This window comes from Oryctolagus cuniculus, chromosome 14, assembly GCF_051225735.1.
Source record: "Oryctolagus cuniculus isolate XC-2025 breed Fujian yellow rabbit chromosome 14, ASM5122573v1, whole genome shotgun sequence".
Classification (NCBI taxonomy): Eukaryota; Metazoa; Chordata; class Mammalia; order Lagomorpha; family Leporidae; genus Oryctolagus; species Oryctolagus cuniculus.
The window spans coordinates 7,627,501-7,643,012 of NC_142880.1; the positions used below are offsets into that span (position 1 = coordinate 7,627,501).

A 15,512-nucleotide genomic window follows, 5' to 3' on the forward strand; every position below is an offset into this window, starting at 1 on the left:
CAATGATGAGTACCGAGTCGGGTACAAAGGAGGAAGAAGTTGGTGTTAAGCAGAGTGGGGCAAGTACAGTTCACAATAACTATTAGTGATTCTGAGCAAACAGAAGAGAGGAGCTCACGGCAGTAATCATAAAGTCAGGACAAAGAGGGGAAAATGTTAATAATCTTGGTTTTATCAGCACATTGCATTCTTTTTTTTTTTTTTTTTTTTTTGACAGGCATAGTGGGACAATGAGAGAGAGAGACAGAGAGAAAGGTCTTCCTTCCGTTGGTTCACCCCCCAAATGGCCGCTATGGCTGACGCTGTGCTGATCCGAAGCCAGGAGCCAGGTGCTTCCTCCTGGTCTCTCATGCAGGTGCAGGACCCAAGCACTTGGGCCATCCTCCACTGCCTTCCCGGGCCACAGCAGAGAGCTGGACTGGAAGAGGAGCAACCGGGTCAGCATCCGGCACCCCAACCGGGACTAGAACCCGGGGTGCCGGCGCCACAGGCAGAGGATTAGCCAAGTGAGCCATGGTGCCGGCCTGAATTCATTCTTGAAATGTCACACTGTAAGTAGCTTAGTAGACATGCTCACTAACCTGACTCGATCTTCACATGTTGAACCCGTATGCTGACTCATCACATTGTATACCATAAATATCTACCATTATGATCATTTTAAGAAAATACTATTCTAAACATTTTTAAAAGGTCTTCCATTTGAGTAACAGGCCAAAATAAATTAAAAACTGACTGAAGGGTGAGCATTTGTCCTAGCAGTTAAGACACCCCATAAGATGCCTGTGTCCCAAAGTATAATATCTGTGTTTGATTTTCCTCTCCAGTTCCTGGTTCCAGCTACTCCAGGAGGCAGAGAGGGATGGCTCGACTAGTTAGGTTCCTGCCATCCACATGGGATACTTGTGTTGATTTCCTGTCTTCCAGCTAAGGCCTCAGTTGAGTTCTTGGCAGCCATTTGCCAAGTCAGCCAGCAGATGGAACTCTGACTGTCTGTCTCTCTTTATGTTTCTCTTCCTCTTGGATAAAAATAAATTAACTGCTAATTACTAGGAAACCACACAAGACAGAAAAACTTTGTGTCAATATTTAATCTACTTTTTGGGTACATCGAACATTTTAAAAAGTGAAAGTAATTAAGGAAGGTATAGACTAATTTCTTTGTCTACATAAAAATGAAAGAAAAAAAAACAACTTTTGTCCTTAGAAAAAAATCATAAAAATAATTACAAGGTAAAAATCAAAGCAAGAAGAACACTTCTCAGTGATAAATGACTCTCATATTTCACCAGCACTAATATTAATTGCTTCTACCTTTCTCAGGTGCAATTTGGTGGTATGTATGAGGGAACTTACCAATGATCTAGGCTTTCAGAGAGTAGCAGTGAAGACGTGGATTGTGATGCCTGAACCCCATATCAGAGTTCCTGGGTCCCAAGTCCCAGCTCTACTCTGCATGATAGCTTTCTGCTCAGGGAATTGTGTTCTTGCCACACGTGTGGGAGATCTAGATGGAGCTCCCAGCTGTTGGCTTTGTCCTGGTCCAGCCCTGGACATAATGTGTATTTGGGGAGTAAACCATGGGAGGTCTGTTTTCTGTCTCTCTGTCTCTCTCAAATAAAGGTAACTACAAGAATAAAAAAATAAGCTTTGACCTAGTCATACAATTTCTAAGGCTTTGCCTTAATAATATTACTTGATATAATATATGATAAAAGTTCAATCGCGAGAGTGGTTATTCTAGAATATTTATCATATCAAGTATATTTATCAAATATTAGAAACAGGCTAAATGTCAAGGATTAACTAAATGATAATGTTACCAACTTAATAAAAAGTTTGATGCTCTTCATACATGTTGGCTCTAATTAATTTTTCAGATAAAAGCAAATGTTTAACAGATTCATTAATACTAGGGGGAAAAAACTCTCACCATCCATCACTGTTTTCTTAGTGACTGCTAGAATACATGTTCCAGAATACATGTTTCCTAAGTGCTTACAGCGCACACGAGTTTGTTTCAAGACCTGTTCTTTCCTCCTTTGTCTCTCCCTTGATCTTTGATTATGCGTTTGAAGATGTAGCATAGATGTATTTATGGTTCATTGCAGTATTAGTCACAGTTTTCAAATGAGTGCGCAGCATTCCTTTGTAAAACCACCACAACATAACCTGATCCCTTACTGATTGGCTTTTTTAAGTTGTCTGAAATTTTTGCTGATGATGAACTTTGTAGCACAGACAATACTACAACAGGCAGACTGGCAGGTATACCCTGAAACACCCAGCAAATAACTTTGCAGGGAAGATTCCTATTTGAGGTGTTGCTAGTCAAAAACAATACACATTCCAATAGAATCTGCTGATGTTTTCTGTAAAGTTTGTACCAAGTTAAATTTCTACCAGTAATATACATTATTACCTACAACACTGACAGTAGCAAAGATTTTTGATTCAATAGTTAAAAACCCCACATCATTGCAATTTGTATTACCTTGGTTACTCATGTGGTTAAACAACTGCATTTGTGTCTTACTGGAACTTTCTTCCTACATGTATGAGTTAACACTTTATGTTCCATGCTCATTTTCTGATACTTGTTTTTTTTTTCATATAATTTCATAGAAGCCTTAATTTAATAGATTGGTAATATAACGTTTTCTCAAGTATGTCCCAACTTTCTCTTAGGTTTTTTTTTTATAATTTAACTTTGATGAATAGGAGATTTAAGGATTTTATGTAGTTTATCTATCTTTTTATTGGTTTAATATTAGCATCATGGCCCCATATTAGGTGAAAAAGAAAAAGACTATCAAATTCTGCTCTTGATTCTTGTGCCAGCATTTTACATGCTATATTCATATCTTTAGTTAGGATTATCAAATAACAAAAAGAAATGTTATATTATAATATATGCTTTTTATATATACCTTATATTTAAAATCATTTAAAAAAGCCTATATTAGCTTAATATTTAGAAAGACAGAAAAACGCTTTCCAGTTTAGAAGTAAATTGAGAGTTGTCTACACTTTGCCAATTTTGTAATATTTCCTTGGTGCTTCTCAGTCCTGGAAAACCTTTTGAAATCCACTTAGCTTCTATAGGATGTGGACAATGCCTGTTTTCCTGAAAAAATACTATAATTCTTTGCTAAACTCTTAAGCAATGTATTATTATTGCATTTAATGTTATTCCCTCCATGTATGAAATGAGAAAAGGAAGGAAGTACAGTCACGTAGTCAGTCACATTCTTCCTGTTGCTTGCATGGGTGAGTGAGAAGCAGGGGTGGATCCAGGTCTTGAAGGATCTGACACACATAATGTTGCTGCTCCTCCCTGAGAAAGAATGTCAAGCTGTGAATTAGACATCAGAGGAATGAGTGAATATTCGCTGACTTGCAGAGAATTTTTAAATAAAAAAAATTGACAACTAAAAGTTTCAAAATTTGCAATACAAAATTAAAAATAATTTTAGCATTACTATTTTAAATTATATCAATGATTTAATATGAGCATTTAAAATTTTTCTTTTTTTTTGTTTTTATTTTTATTTATTTATTTTTTTTTTATCTTTTATTTAATGAATATAAATTTCCAAAGTACGACTCATGGGTTACAATGGCTTTCCCCCCCCTACCGTCTCTCCCACCCACAACCCTCCCCTTTCCCACTCCCTCTCCCCTTCCATTCACATCAGGATTCATTTTCGATTATCTTAATATACAGAAGATCTGCTTAGTATACCTTAAGTAAGGATTTCAACAGTTTGTTCCCACACAGAAACATAAAGTGAAAAATAATAGATGATTTTTTTTAAATGATGATGAAATCAGATCAGACCTATTGTCATGTTTAATCCCAGTGAGAGTCAAGTTGGGAATTGATAATTTCTTTTTTTTTTTTTTTTTACAGAAGATCAGTTTAGTGTACATTAAGTAAAGATTTCAATCGTTTGCACCCCCATAGAAACACAAAGTGAAATATACTGTTTGAGTACTCGTTATAGCATTAAGCCTCAGTGTACAGCACATTAAGGACAGAGATCCTACATGAGGAGTAAGTGCACAGTGACTCCTGTTGTTGACTTTACAAATTGACACTCCTGTTTATGGCATCAGTAATCTCCCTATGCACCAGTCATGAGTTTCCAAGGCTATGGAAGCCCCTTGAGTTCTCCGACTCTTATCTTGTTTAGACAAGGTCATAGTCAAAGTGGAGGTTCTCTCCACCCTTCAGAGAAAGGCACCTCCCTCTTCGAAGACCTGTTCTTTCCACTGGGATCTCACTCACAGAGATCTTTTTGCCAGAGTGTCTTGGCTTTCCATGCCTGAAATACTCTCATGGGCTTTTCAGCCAGATCCGAGTGCCTTTAGGGCTGATTCTGAGGCCAGAGTGCTATTTAGGACATCCGCCATTCTATGAGTCTGCTGAGTATCTCACTTCCCATGTTGGATCACTCTCCCCTTTATTTATTCTATCGGTTAGTGTTAGCAGGTACTAGACTTGTTTATGTGCTCCCTTTGACTCTTAGTCCTTTCATTATGATCAATTGTGAACTGAAATTGATCACTTGGAATAGTGAGATGGCATTGGCACATGCCACCTTGATGGGATTGAATTGGAATCCCCTGGTATGTTTCCAACTCTACCAATTGGGGCAAGTCAGCCCGAGCATGCCCCAAATTATACATCTCTTCCCTCTCTTATTCCCACTTTTATGTTTAACAGGGATCACATTTCAGTTAATTTTCAACACTTAAGAATAACTGTGTGATAATTACAGAATGATTTAATTACAATGATTTAATATGAGCATTTAAAATTTTTCTTTAATAATTATTTTAAATATTAAATAGCCTGGGACAAGTCACAAATTTTCTCTCATTTTTGGGTGTATTTTTTTTGTCATTATCTTTATTCCACAACAATTTTTTAAAGATTATTTATTTATTTGAAAGGCAGAGTTACAGAAAGAGAGAGTGAGCTTCCATGCCTTTGCTCACTCCCCAGATGGCAGCCCTGGTTGGCCCAGGACAAAGGTAGAAGCCTGGAACTCCACTGGGGTCTCCAGTGTGGATGGTAAGGGCCTAAGGATTCAGTCCATCTTCCATAGTGTTCCCCTTCACCAGCAGGGAACTGAATTGGAAGTGGAGCAGCCAGGGCTCTAACCATCACCCATATGGATGCCAGTGTCATAGGCCGTGGCTTCACCCACTGCACCACAATGCTGGCCCCAATTTCATAGTTTTTAAATATGTATTTCTAAAGAGAAAACAGGAAAATAATCTGAGACTTTTTCTAGCATGAGGATAAAAATTTTTAAAGTAGTAAAATTTCTTACATTTCACAACTCCTTGTCAGCAATGTCTTAAACTTTTAGAGTTGATATTTAAGTTTTGAAAACTCTACCACTGTCTTTTATAAATGAAGCACAAGATTTCAAGAAACGTTTCAGACTGAATTTCTCTGTCTTTATTTGTCAAACTGTGTTGCTCTCCCACCATCCACTCACAGGTGGGGCAGGTTTCCACCATAAGGTCTAACTCTGCCCCAACATCTTAAGGCTCAGCACTGGATTAGTCAGGATACTAAGTGGTAGAATGTTCATGATGTTATTGTTACGTTACAATAGGGAGTGGTTACTGACTGCATGGAGGAATGATTGCCAACCATAAAAATAAACACCACTGCACTCCAAATAGATGTACCCCCAACTCAACTTTTCATAATCAGATCCCCATAATTTCCACGGCCTCTCCCATGTCACCCCTCACAGAGCAATGAGCTGACAAAGGGAGAATGGGAGTGGAGAGAGACAGGGGTTGAAAAGGTCACTGTTTCAAATCCTACAGAGTCATAGGATGCCTTGAACACGTCGCTAGGTCCCTGCTAAGCCCTCAAGCATTCCCTTCATTGGCACCGAGGTAAATGTGCCTCCATGGGGAACAGTGATGAACCCATAAAGTTGCACTGTGCTCCCCCAGAACCTGTCAGTCAATGGCTCAGTAATTGTGGAGTGACCTGCACTAACGTTAACTGCTCAGTAACTTTTGCAGTAACTGCTAAAACATTTTGGAACTGAAAGATATTCTGTTGGGTGTATCATGAAACCACCCAGTTCCTTAACAGGTGAAAAATGGCAAGTCTTTTTTTCTAAGAGATGGGAACTTTGGTATTGTTTGCTGAAGTTTGGTTTCTAATAGTTAATAAATGTTAATGAGCTAGCTATATGTAAATATTGAATTACTGATTAAATTATGATGACCCCAGTATTGTGTTATATTAAAGTATTCATTGAAATAGTGAAATAGTCATCATTCTGTGAATAATGAATTTTTAAAACTATATACAACATACAATAAGGTATAATTTTTTAATTTTTTGAAAGTGTTCCTAGTTGCTCAGGAAACATTTTTGAAAAATTTTTTAATGTTGGCAAAGGTTATCCCTAAAGTATGCCCTCATGAGAATATTTAGAAAATTAATTTAAAAATGTTTTTATATCATGTCTTTTTGAAATGTTGTAAAATTATAAAACCATTTTTATTTAAAAGTAATAAAGTATGTAATGTTCAGCATGCAAGTTGGAAGACAGCATAAATTTTCCAGGTAACAGAATCCTACATGCATTTATATAAGCCTTGTGTTATTCAGGGAGTGTTTTTATTCCGGTTATTTGACTCCTGCATCATCATAAAACATTTCTGTATGTCTTGATAAGCCCATGGGTTTTCTACATTTTTTGAGCTAAATCTTGATGAAGCTGATGATAATCTGAGGCTTGCCTGTTTTATTATCAAAATCTCTCTATGTATGTAATAAAAATCCCGTTTCTACTCTGCCTAAAGTATATGTCAAGGTTGGAGAAATGAAACTGTTTTTAGATGGAGAATAGCACATTACAACATTTGTGTGAATTATCCATTTATGAGTTTTAGTATAGAAAGGGCTTCTAGGTAAACATGTTTTCTCATATTCAAAGATAAGAAAAGCAGTGAACTTTTAAAATTAAAAGATGTGAATAAATTAACATACCTCAAATAGAATCAGGCTAATACAGTTCTCTGATCAACTGTATTTGATAGCTTATGTCAGGTGTGATTGTTTGGAAACACGATATTACTAATCTTTGGGATTTTGTAGCCAGGATAGCCTGCAGAGTTTTATGGTTCCATTTATCTACCTTTATATAGATTCCTGAGCTCTTAGAGCTATCTGCTATCCTATGAAAAGGTCCTTGTTGTTACTTCTCTTTGTCATTAAATTCTTGTTTCTAATCAATCAGCAAATTTTTTATTGAGCTCCTATTTTGTTAAAGGCAAGACTCTCAGGAAAAGACAAAGAAATAGAGAAAGGAAAACCTACCTTTCAAAGCTCATGGCCTATGGGGTGTTTATAATATTTAACGATAATTGAGATAATTTAACAACATGTAGTTCAACAAGATATATTGCATTTTTGCTGTCACTTTCTTACTCATTTGTGTTTTACCAGGAACAAAATATAACTGATTCAGTGTCCATAGATGAGAGATTGGGTAGAACATATCATGTGAGTCTATGGTACTTGCTTGTAGGTGTTGAGTGTGTATTGAAACAAGAAATTTTACTTAACAATCTCAGTTCCTCCCCAACGATCATACCACTGAATCACATAAAATGTATAAAATATGGCACTGTTATTATGCTTCAAAAACAACTGTATACCTGAGCTAAAAGACCTTGCAATTTCCAAATAAGAAGAGAATTACTAAGCATCAAAAAACCTTCAATCACAAATCACTCATTTTGAAATGTAACACTGAATATCAATATAAGACTCTGAAAAATTTTTTGCAAGGTTACTGCCAAAATCTTGGAGGTAAAACCTACCATACTTCCAAATATTTATAATAACTAACATAAAATAAATACAAGTATCTAAATCCAGGTAGTTCTTGAGTTAAAAGGAAACTAAAATTCAAAGAGGAGTGTGGGAGAATCACAGGACTTCCAATCTGGAGTAAGACCTAGAGATCCTCTCATTTAAAGCTTGTGTTTTATTAACATGACAAACTGGGTACCAGGATGCAGAATGACTCCCCTGAGGTTCTGCAGCTTCTTGGGGAAAGAAAATTCAAATGAATCACAGTCCTCTGCTTTAGCTACTAAACCACTCGGCCGAAGAAGACATGAATGAGCCCTGACTCCTGGATTTTCCTTCCCATGGGTCTGGACATACAATGATTTGTAGTGTCAAGGAGAGGATATCTACTTTGGATCCAATAAGCTGTAATTTTGGGACATATGAGTAAAGCTCTCTAAGCCTCCCTTTTCACATATTTTAACTACTTAAATAATATGCGATAAAATATGCAGATAATATCTTTAAAAACTATATAATAATATGCAATAATAATGGATACATATTTACCTCCAAGTATTATGAGGACTTTAAGTCTTGGAAATAACATATGAACAGCTTAACATATACCAGGTTGACACATGATCTTGCTGTATTTTCCTGCTCAGGACTGGAAGTGATCAAGCTCTCAACACCTTATGAACACGGATGAAGTGACTGCCTTCGGGCTCTTGTCTTAGAAGACAATTTAAGCAGTTTTGTCTAGGATACAAGATGATGATTCATACTTCTCCATTTAATGTATTTAAGAAACATATATCTTGTACTATATTTAAGAGCATCTGTTTTTTTATTACAGTGAGATGGGAAATTTTATTGGGCAATCTAAGCAATGGGATGACAAAGAAATTCCGTCAGCCACATTTTTGTCTAAATTTCTGAAGTGTATATCCCATCCTTTTCACTCCGGAGAGGGGCTTAGGTGGGCATTTCTTTTATGAGATTTCATAATCATTTAAGGAATTTAATTTTTATTTTTAATGACATCAGGATAGCTTGTGTAAATGTATATTCCACTGTCAGTGTGAAATGCACATAAAACAATAGTAACATTCTAGCCTCAGCGAAGAGTCTTTAGTCATTATCGATTACCATCTGGGATATTTATTGATATGCTATTCCTTGATAGGGATCTCTTTTAAGATTTCCTATTCAGCAGTCTGAGTTTAGGATGTAAGTGTTATATATCTGTCAGGCTGTAACCATCACCTCAGGGGTGTGTATATTCTGTTAGAATCAAGTAAATAGAACAAAACCTCAGAGAGACATTAAAAATACGATGCCAAGAGCAAAAGGCACGTCCTATAGTCTGGGGAACTATATAAGTTTGTGTGATCAGACTTTGTAAACACCACCAGAATAACTGTATATACCAAGACTATCACACACACAAAGAACAGGAAAAAACCACTTGATAGGGGTCAGCGCTTTGGTGCAGTGAGTTAAAGATACGGCCTAAGAGCCCACATCTCATATGGGTACCAGTTCAAGTCCTGGCTGCTCCATTTCTGATCCAACTCCCTGCTAAAATGCCTGGGAAAGCTGTAGAAGATGGCTCAAGTCCTTGAGCCCTTGTACCCACTCAGGAGACCCGGAAGAAGCTCCTGGATCCTGGCTTTAGAACTGGCTCAGCTCCAGCCATTGTGGCAATTTGGGGGGTGAACCAGCGTATAGAAAACCTCTCTCTCTCTGTCTCTGTCTCTACCTCTCTGTGAAACTCTTTCAAATAAATAAAATAAATCTTTTAAAAAAAGCAGCAGCACTTGATGGCATTGAGACAGCTGTGGGTTCAATTATGGATAGATATTTCTGGAAAGTGATTAGATGAGAACTACTTGGTGGAAGTTATCAGGAGATAGATTTCAGCCAGTAAAAGGAAGAAGATTTTATTATTAAGACTTGTCTGAAGCCACCAAGGAAATGGTGAGTCCTTTGTCACACAACTGTTCATGAGAAGACTGACATATTTAAACATGTCCTATCATTTTCCTAAATACGAGAAATTTTCTTATTCATATTATTATCAAGAAAACATGACAAAATACAGTTTCAAAAAATGAGATTTTATGAGAAGTTAAAAGTTTAGATTTTAATCACATAGCAATCTTATTTCTAACTTTAAAGTAGAATGCTGTTTAATGTGTTTTTTTTTTTTTTTTTTTTTTTTTTTTTTTTTTTTGACAGGCAGAGTGGACAGTGAGAGAGAGACAGGGTGAAAGGTCTTCCTTTGCCGTTGGTTCACCCTCCAATGGCCACTGCAGCCGGCACACCACACTGATCTGAAGGCAGGAGCCAGGTGCTTCTCCTGGTCTCCCATGGGGTGCAGGGCCCAAGCACTTGGGCCATCATCCACTGCACTTGCGGGCCACAGCAGAGAGCTGGACAGGAAGAGGAGCAACCAGGACAGAATCTGGCGTTGCGACCGGGACTAGAACCCAGTGTGCCTGCGCCACAGGTGGAGGATTAGCCTATTGAGCTGCGGCACCGGCCTTAATGTATCTTAAAATTCAATTTTCTATAAATGAATTATTTTAAATAATCTTATCTTAGCTGGCATTTATGGTGTATTCTGATTTTTAAAAATTCCTTTGGGACCGATATTATAACAAAGTGGGTTAAACATCCTGTATCTCCATTGTTCATTTTGGGGTTTCCAAATTCGAGTCCTGAGTTATAGCTGCTCCACTTCAAATCCAGTTTCCTGCTAATTGCTCCTTGAAAAGCAGCAGAAGATGGCCCAGGTGCTGGGGCCTCTGTCACCCACATGGGAAACCAGGATAAAGATCCTGGTTCCTGGCTTCAGCCTGACCCAGACCTGGCTGTTATAGTCATTTGGGGAGTGAACCCGTCAATGGAAGATTGTTCTCACTCTCTTTCAAATAAATAAATCTTTATTTTTTTTTTATTTTTAAAATTTACTTGAAAGGCAGAGATAGGGAAGGAGTGAGGAAGAAGGATGGATGGAGATTTTCAATCCTCTGGTTCACTCCCTGAGTGCCTGCAGAGGCCAGGGCTGAGCCAGAATGAAGCGTGAAGCCTGGAACTCAGTCTGGATATCCCATGTGAGTGGCAGGGGCCCAACTATTTGAGACATCACTACTATCTCTCAGGGTATGCATTTGGAAGAAACTAGAAGTTGTGCTGGGACCCAAACCCAGGGCACTGTGTGATATGGGATGTGGCTGTCCCTAGCCAAGTGTTAACTAGTCAACCAGATGTCCTGCCCACCATGTATACATTTTGCAATGTTCAATCTGGGTAAACATTTCTTGTGTCTTCAAGCATTTATTGTTTCTTTATGGAGGAAAAATGCAAATGCCTTTCTTCTACATTTTTTCTTCTATTTTAGATAAATATATAGTACATTTTAAATATCTATATTCACCCTACTGTGCAACAGAACACCAGTACTTCCTACTTCTATCTAACTGTAACTTAGTACATTAATCATCCTTGCCTCTTTCCTCCCTCTCTATCCCATCCACCTGCACCCTCCACTCTCCTCAGCCTCTGATAACCACCATTATAGTCTTAAATATTGGTTTAGGACTTGAAAGCAATCAAACAACTTTATGTTTTCTTGTGCAATTTCTTTTAAAACCATGATCCTTGTAGGCATAACCTGGTATTTTGTTTAAATTAAAGTAAGTTATGCTCAAAAATTAAAGCAACTATAAAATTCAATTCATTTCTTAGCATATTCTGCAGTGGCAAGGCCAACATTAAATTCAGCTCATGCCTTTTTGTATAGCTTTTTGGGTTGAGCACATGTATGCAAATACACACAAGTGTTTGCAGTTGGGCTTTGCAATGGACAGGAGATACTCTCCATAGCAAGGGTTAAGAAAGGACAAGGACAAGTATAATGAAACAGAATTTCAGTGCATGCTGATTTAATTGTTTTTTGTCAAGTGGAAATCCATCTGTTGATAAAATAATGCTTTATCAAAATAATAAGTATTGTAATAATTGAAATGATACTTAAGTTCCCTTTGTTAAAATAATTACATATATTACTTATAGGACATTTATCTTGTTTCTCCTACCTACATAAAAGATGTGAGAGGGGAGAAGTAGATTTTGGAAGGAAATTATTGAAACTTTGATTCATTCAAAGTCTTTTCTGCTCCCTTAATTGAGAACATTTCAAAATATATGTTTTAACAAGATAATTGACTATTCCCCTCACTTTAATAATTTTGCTTTGTAGACATTCCTCACATAGTCTGAGATCTTCCCCATAAAGGAAACATTTTAAGAGGTTAGATGAAATTGTTGTTGTGTTTGAAATATCTAAATCTGTATGATTATTTAAGTTCTCTGGATTCTCATGTATAGAACAAGTGAATTCAATTTTGAAGTGCAAATACAAGCTAACAAACAACAAACAAATTAAAGTAAAACAACAGAAAAATCTGCAATAAACAAGTCTACTATATTTATCATACCGACTCAATACATAAGATGTATTATAACCAGCCAACAGAAAAGCCTACTGCATTTATTCCATCCATTCCAACCATCCTATGGTAAAAGGTGATTGGTGATGATTATACACTCACGTTAAAAATAAAGTATCAAACCCAAATCATCAGCAACAAGAACAAATTAACCCGCTTCCTGACCCCATGTGGATTTGGGGGTTCCATGACCCTATTTCACATTCATCTGGTGACTACCAATGTTTTTACTGATACATTCTATCTTTGTCTTTGAAAAATAATATCTTTTGCTTGAGTTTTTTTAGTGCAACAAGTTAAATCTACAGCTTTACTTGCCCTAAAAGTATATTCAAGTAATATAAATGTATGGTTTTTTATGTTTACAAAAATTATTTTTACATCTGGAATTACTATGATTATTCCATGTTGTAATAGAAAGTCTTAATAATATTTGCCAGTGAGTAACATCTTCCTGGGTTTACATCCCTTTGCAATGGGCCATTACCCCTCATGGTGTGTATTCTATTGGTGAACCTTCTTACACCTAGGATGATCTTGATTCTTCCTTTGCTGTGAGGTTGTGCTGGTGCTATTGCTTTCTCCATCTTGGAAGCCAGTGACAACTGTCCGGAAGAAGTACGGTCAAGTCTACTTGAAGATCAGGGGTCGTCAGGGTGGAAAACCAAAGACACCACAGCTGAGTGGTAGCACTGACGTCAGATATGGTTGAGACGATTCAGCAAAGTCACCCTCCAGTGGAATGCAGCCAGGTGAACAAGCCCAGGCATAGCCAGCAGAACACACTCAGAGAGCTCTGCGAAGTCATGAAGTATGTGTTCCAGACACTAAGATTTGGAGTGGTTGTTACATAGCTATAGATAACTGATACATTTCCTTGCTGTTACTGGATCATATAATAGGGCACAGGAAGTTATGGTGTTTGAAAATCAATTCAGAATTTATTGATTTTTTTAAAAAAATGATGCTATAAATGTGCAATTCTTCTGAGATGCACAATAACAAAAGAGAAGCTATCCATCAGTCAAATGGAAGGTGAACAGTTTTATTACTTGCTGAACATACATATTTAGTCAGTATTTTTGAATGAATAAAACATATAATGAAGTATACCATTATCTCAGACTATTGTGAGGAATGTCTACAAAGCAAAATTATTAAAGTAAGGGGCATAGTCAATTATCTTGTTAAAACATATATTTTGAAATGTCCTCAATTAAGGGAGCAGAAAAGACTTTGAATGAATCAAAGTTTCAATCATCAGATATGAGATTAATTCTCTAATGCCTTGATAGCTAGAAAGCAGCTACTGACATAGGGGCAGAAGACTTCATATTGTTAGAATTTTTAACTCCCCTTTTTGGAGATTATAGGCTCTTATGTGATTTACTATAGGAAATATTGATTCCTGCTTCTACTTGTTTTCATGTCTCATAAAAACCTATTAATATGTAATCAATGTTTTATAGGAACATGAACTCTCGGAATTTACTTCTCTTTAAAGTGAATGTTCTCTTCTCATGGATATTAATACAATGTGATAGAATGACTTTCACTTTCAATTTTCCAAACATTTTGAAGGCTGCTCCATGGAGGCACCCATTAGAGTCAGAATATCTCTGAGGCCCTGATGCAATCTCATTTATCACTGGGTTCCTGGAGCCAATATTTTACAATTCGATGGCAAAAGGACGTTATTCAAAGAGTGTTGGCCTGCTGAATGAATGATCAGAGAATAATGGGTAAATATAAATATTTATGATCTGATTCCTAGGAGCTACATGATTCTGAACGGAAGTGGCTCATCCCTCCTGTGTCGTCCCTATAACATAACAAAAAAAATTGACATGCACAGATTTCTCAGGCAAATTGGAATATATTACATGATTTTCTTTGAGTCAAAAATTGTGGAAAAATTATTTTCAAAGAATGAACTATAGTATTTATCAAAATTTGGAAATAAAAATATATCCTTGGAGGAGAGCCTGTGGAAAATAGCAGAAAACTACATCTAAATGGTGGCACTTATACTACATTGGACAAACACCCACCAACATCTGGAATGGATTCACAGCAAATCAAATATTTTCCCACCCCTCTGGTGGTTTCCGGGGCCATGATTCCTGTCCCGGGATTGCTGAGCTGTACTGCTCCCTCACGGAGTCCTGTAACTCCTTGCCTCCAGCCTGAGAGGACAGGGGACATCCTAAACCAAGAGAGAGGAAAACATTACAGGGCACATTATCTCCTAGTGTCCTTGACTTTGTAAATGACTTCCCCTCTGGATAGGTTTTAAAATATATATTTTTCAGAACATATTGATTCACAAAAGCACTTTGTGGTTGCCTTGTAGAAAATGCACTTAGTACTAATAGCATGCTGATTCCCTGTCCCTGATGTTGCAGAAATAGCCCCTTTTTCCAGAAATAAATGGGCATGTTTTTATTGTAGAATAGAATGTGCTGATGTTTGGCTTGAGGCCTACTGTGCTTTAACATTGGTTATCCAAACAAATTAACCTACAACATGGAAAACTAAAAATAAAGAGGGCAGTGGTAATGAGACTAATGTGACTGAATATAATAGATAATTGTAGCAAAATACGTGAAAGTTACCTTCACATAATTGAAACAATGTACTAAAATATCTGGAGTTTATCAATTTAGATTATTGCCAAATATCTACTATACTTATATTATTATGTAGTTTATATATAATATACAGATAGATAATAGGTAGCAGTCAAATAGTAGACATGACTGAATCGAGTTCTAGGATTAATTTTGTTGTGTGTGAGATATAATATTTTTACATAAGAAATTTCAAGGTTGGAAGATAAAATGCACAAAACAAAGCGAAGGTTTTCATAATTGCCACTGTCTGGGGCACAGCTTTCCAGGGTTCCTCAGTAAGTTCTATAGCTGACCACAGCATATGCACTCCTTCCCCAGCCTGACCACGCGGGAAACCCAGATGTAAGTACAGCTGCCCCTTCCCCTGCCGGGTGTGGGTAACTCTGTCCCAAAGAATTAGAAGGACAGTGAGGTTGGCTTTGCTGTGGAGGGGAGGCATACTATGAGGAGTTGGCCCCGAGGCAAGAAGTATGGGAGTCCACGCCAGGCAGTACAGGGGTAGGAGCTGGGAATAGG

The 15,512-nt window shown here is 37.1% G+C and overlaps 1 long non-coding RNA gene across 3 annotated transcripts in view; it reads right to left on the reverse strand.

Moving 5' to 3' along the window:
- Positions 1 to 2,974: 2,974 nt before the first annotated feature.
- LOC149122231 (uncharacterized) overlaps positions 2,975 to 15,512 on the reverse strand; it is a 129,241-nt gene continuing 116,703 nt past the window's right edge. Inside the window, exon 3 of one of the 3 annotated variants that reach the window (XR_016220439.1) lies at positions 2,975 to 3,355. This is a non-coding gene — a long non-coding RNA (uncharacterized LOC149122231). Of the gene's footprint in view, positions 3,356 to 14,371; positions 14,570 to 15,512 lie in introns of those variants that run through there. The other 2 variants (XR_016220440.1, XR_016220441.1) reach the window with 2 other exon arrangements.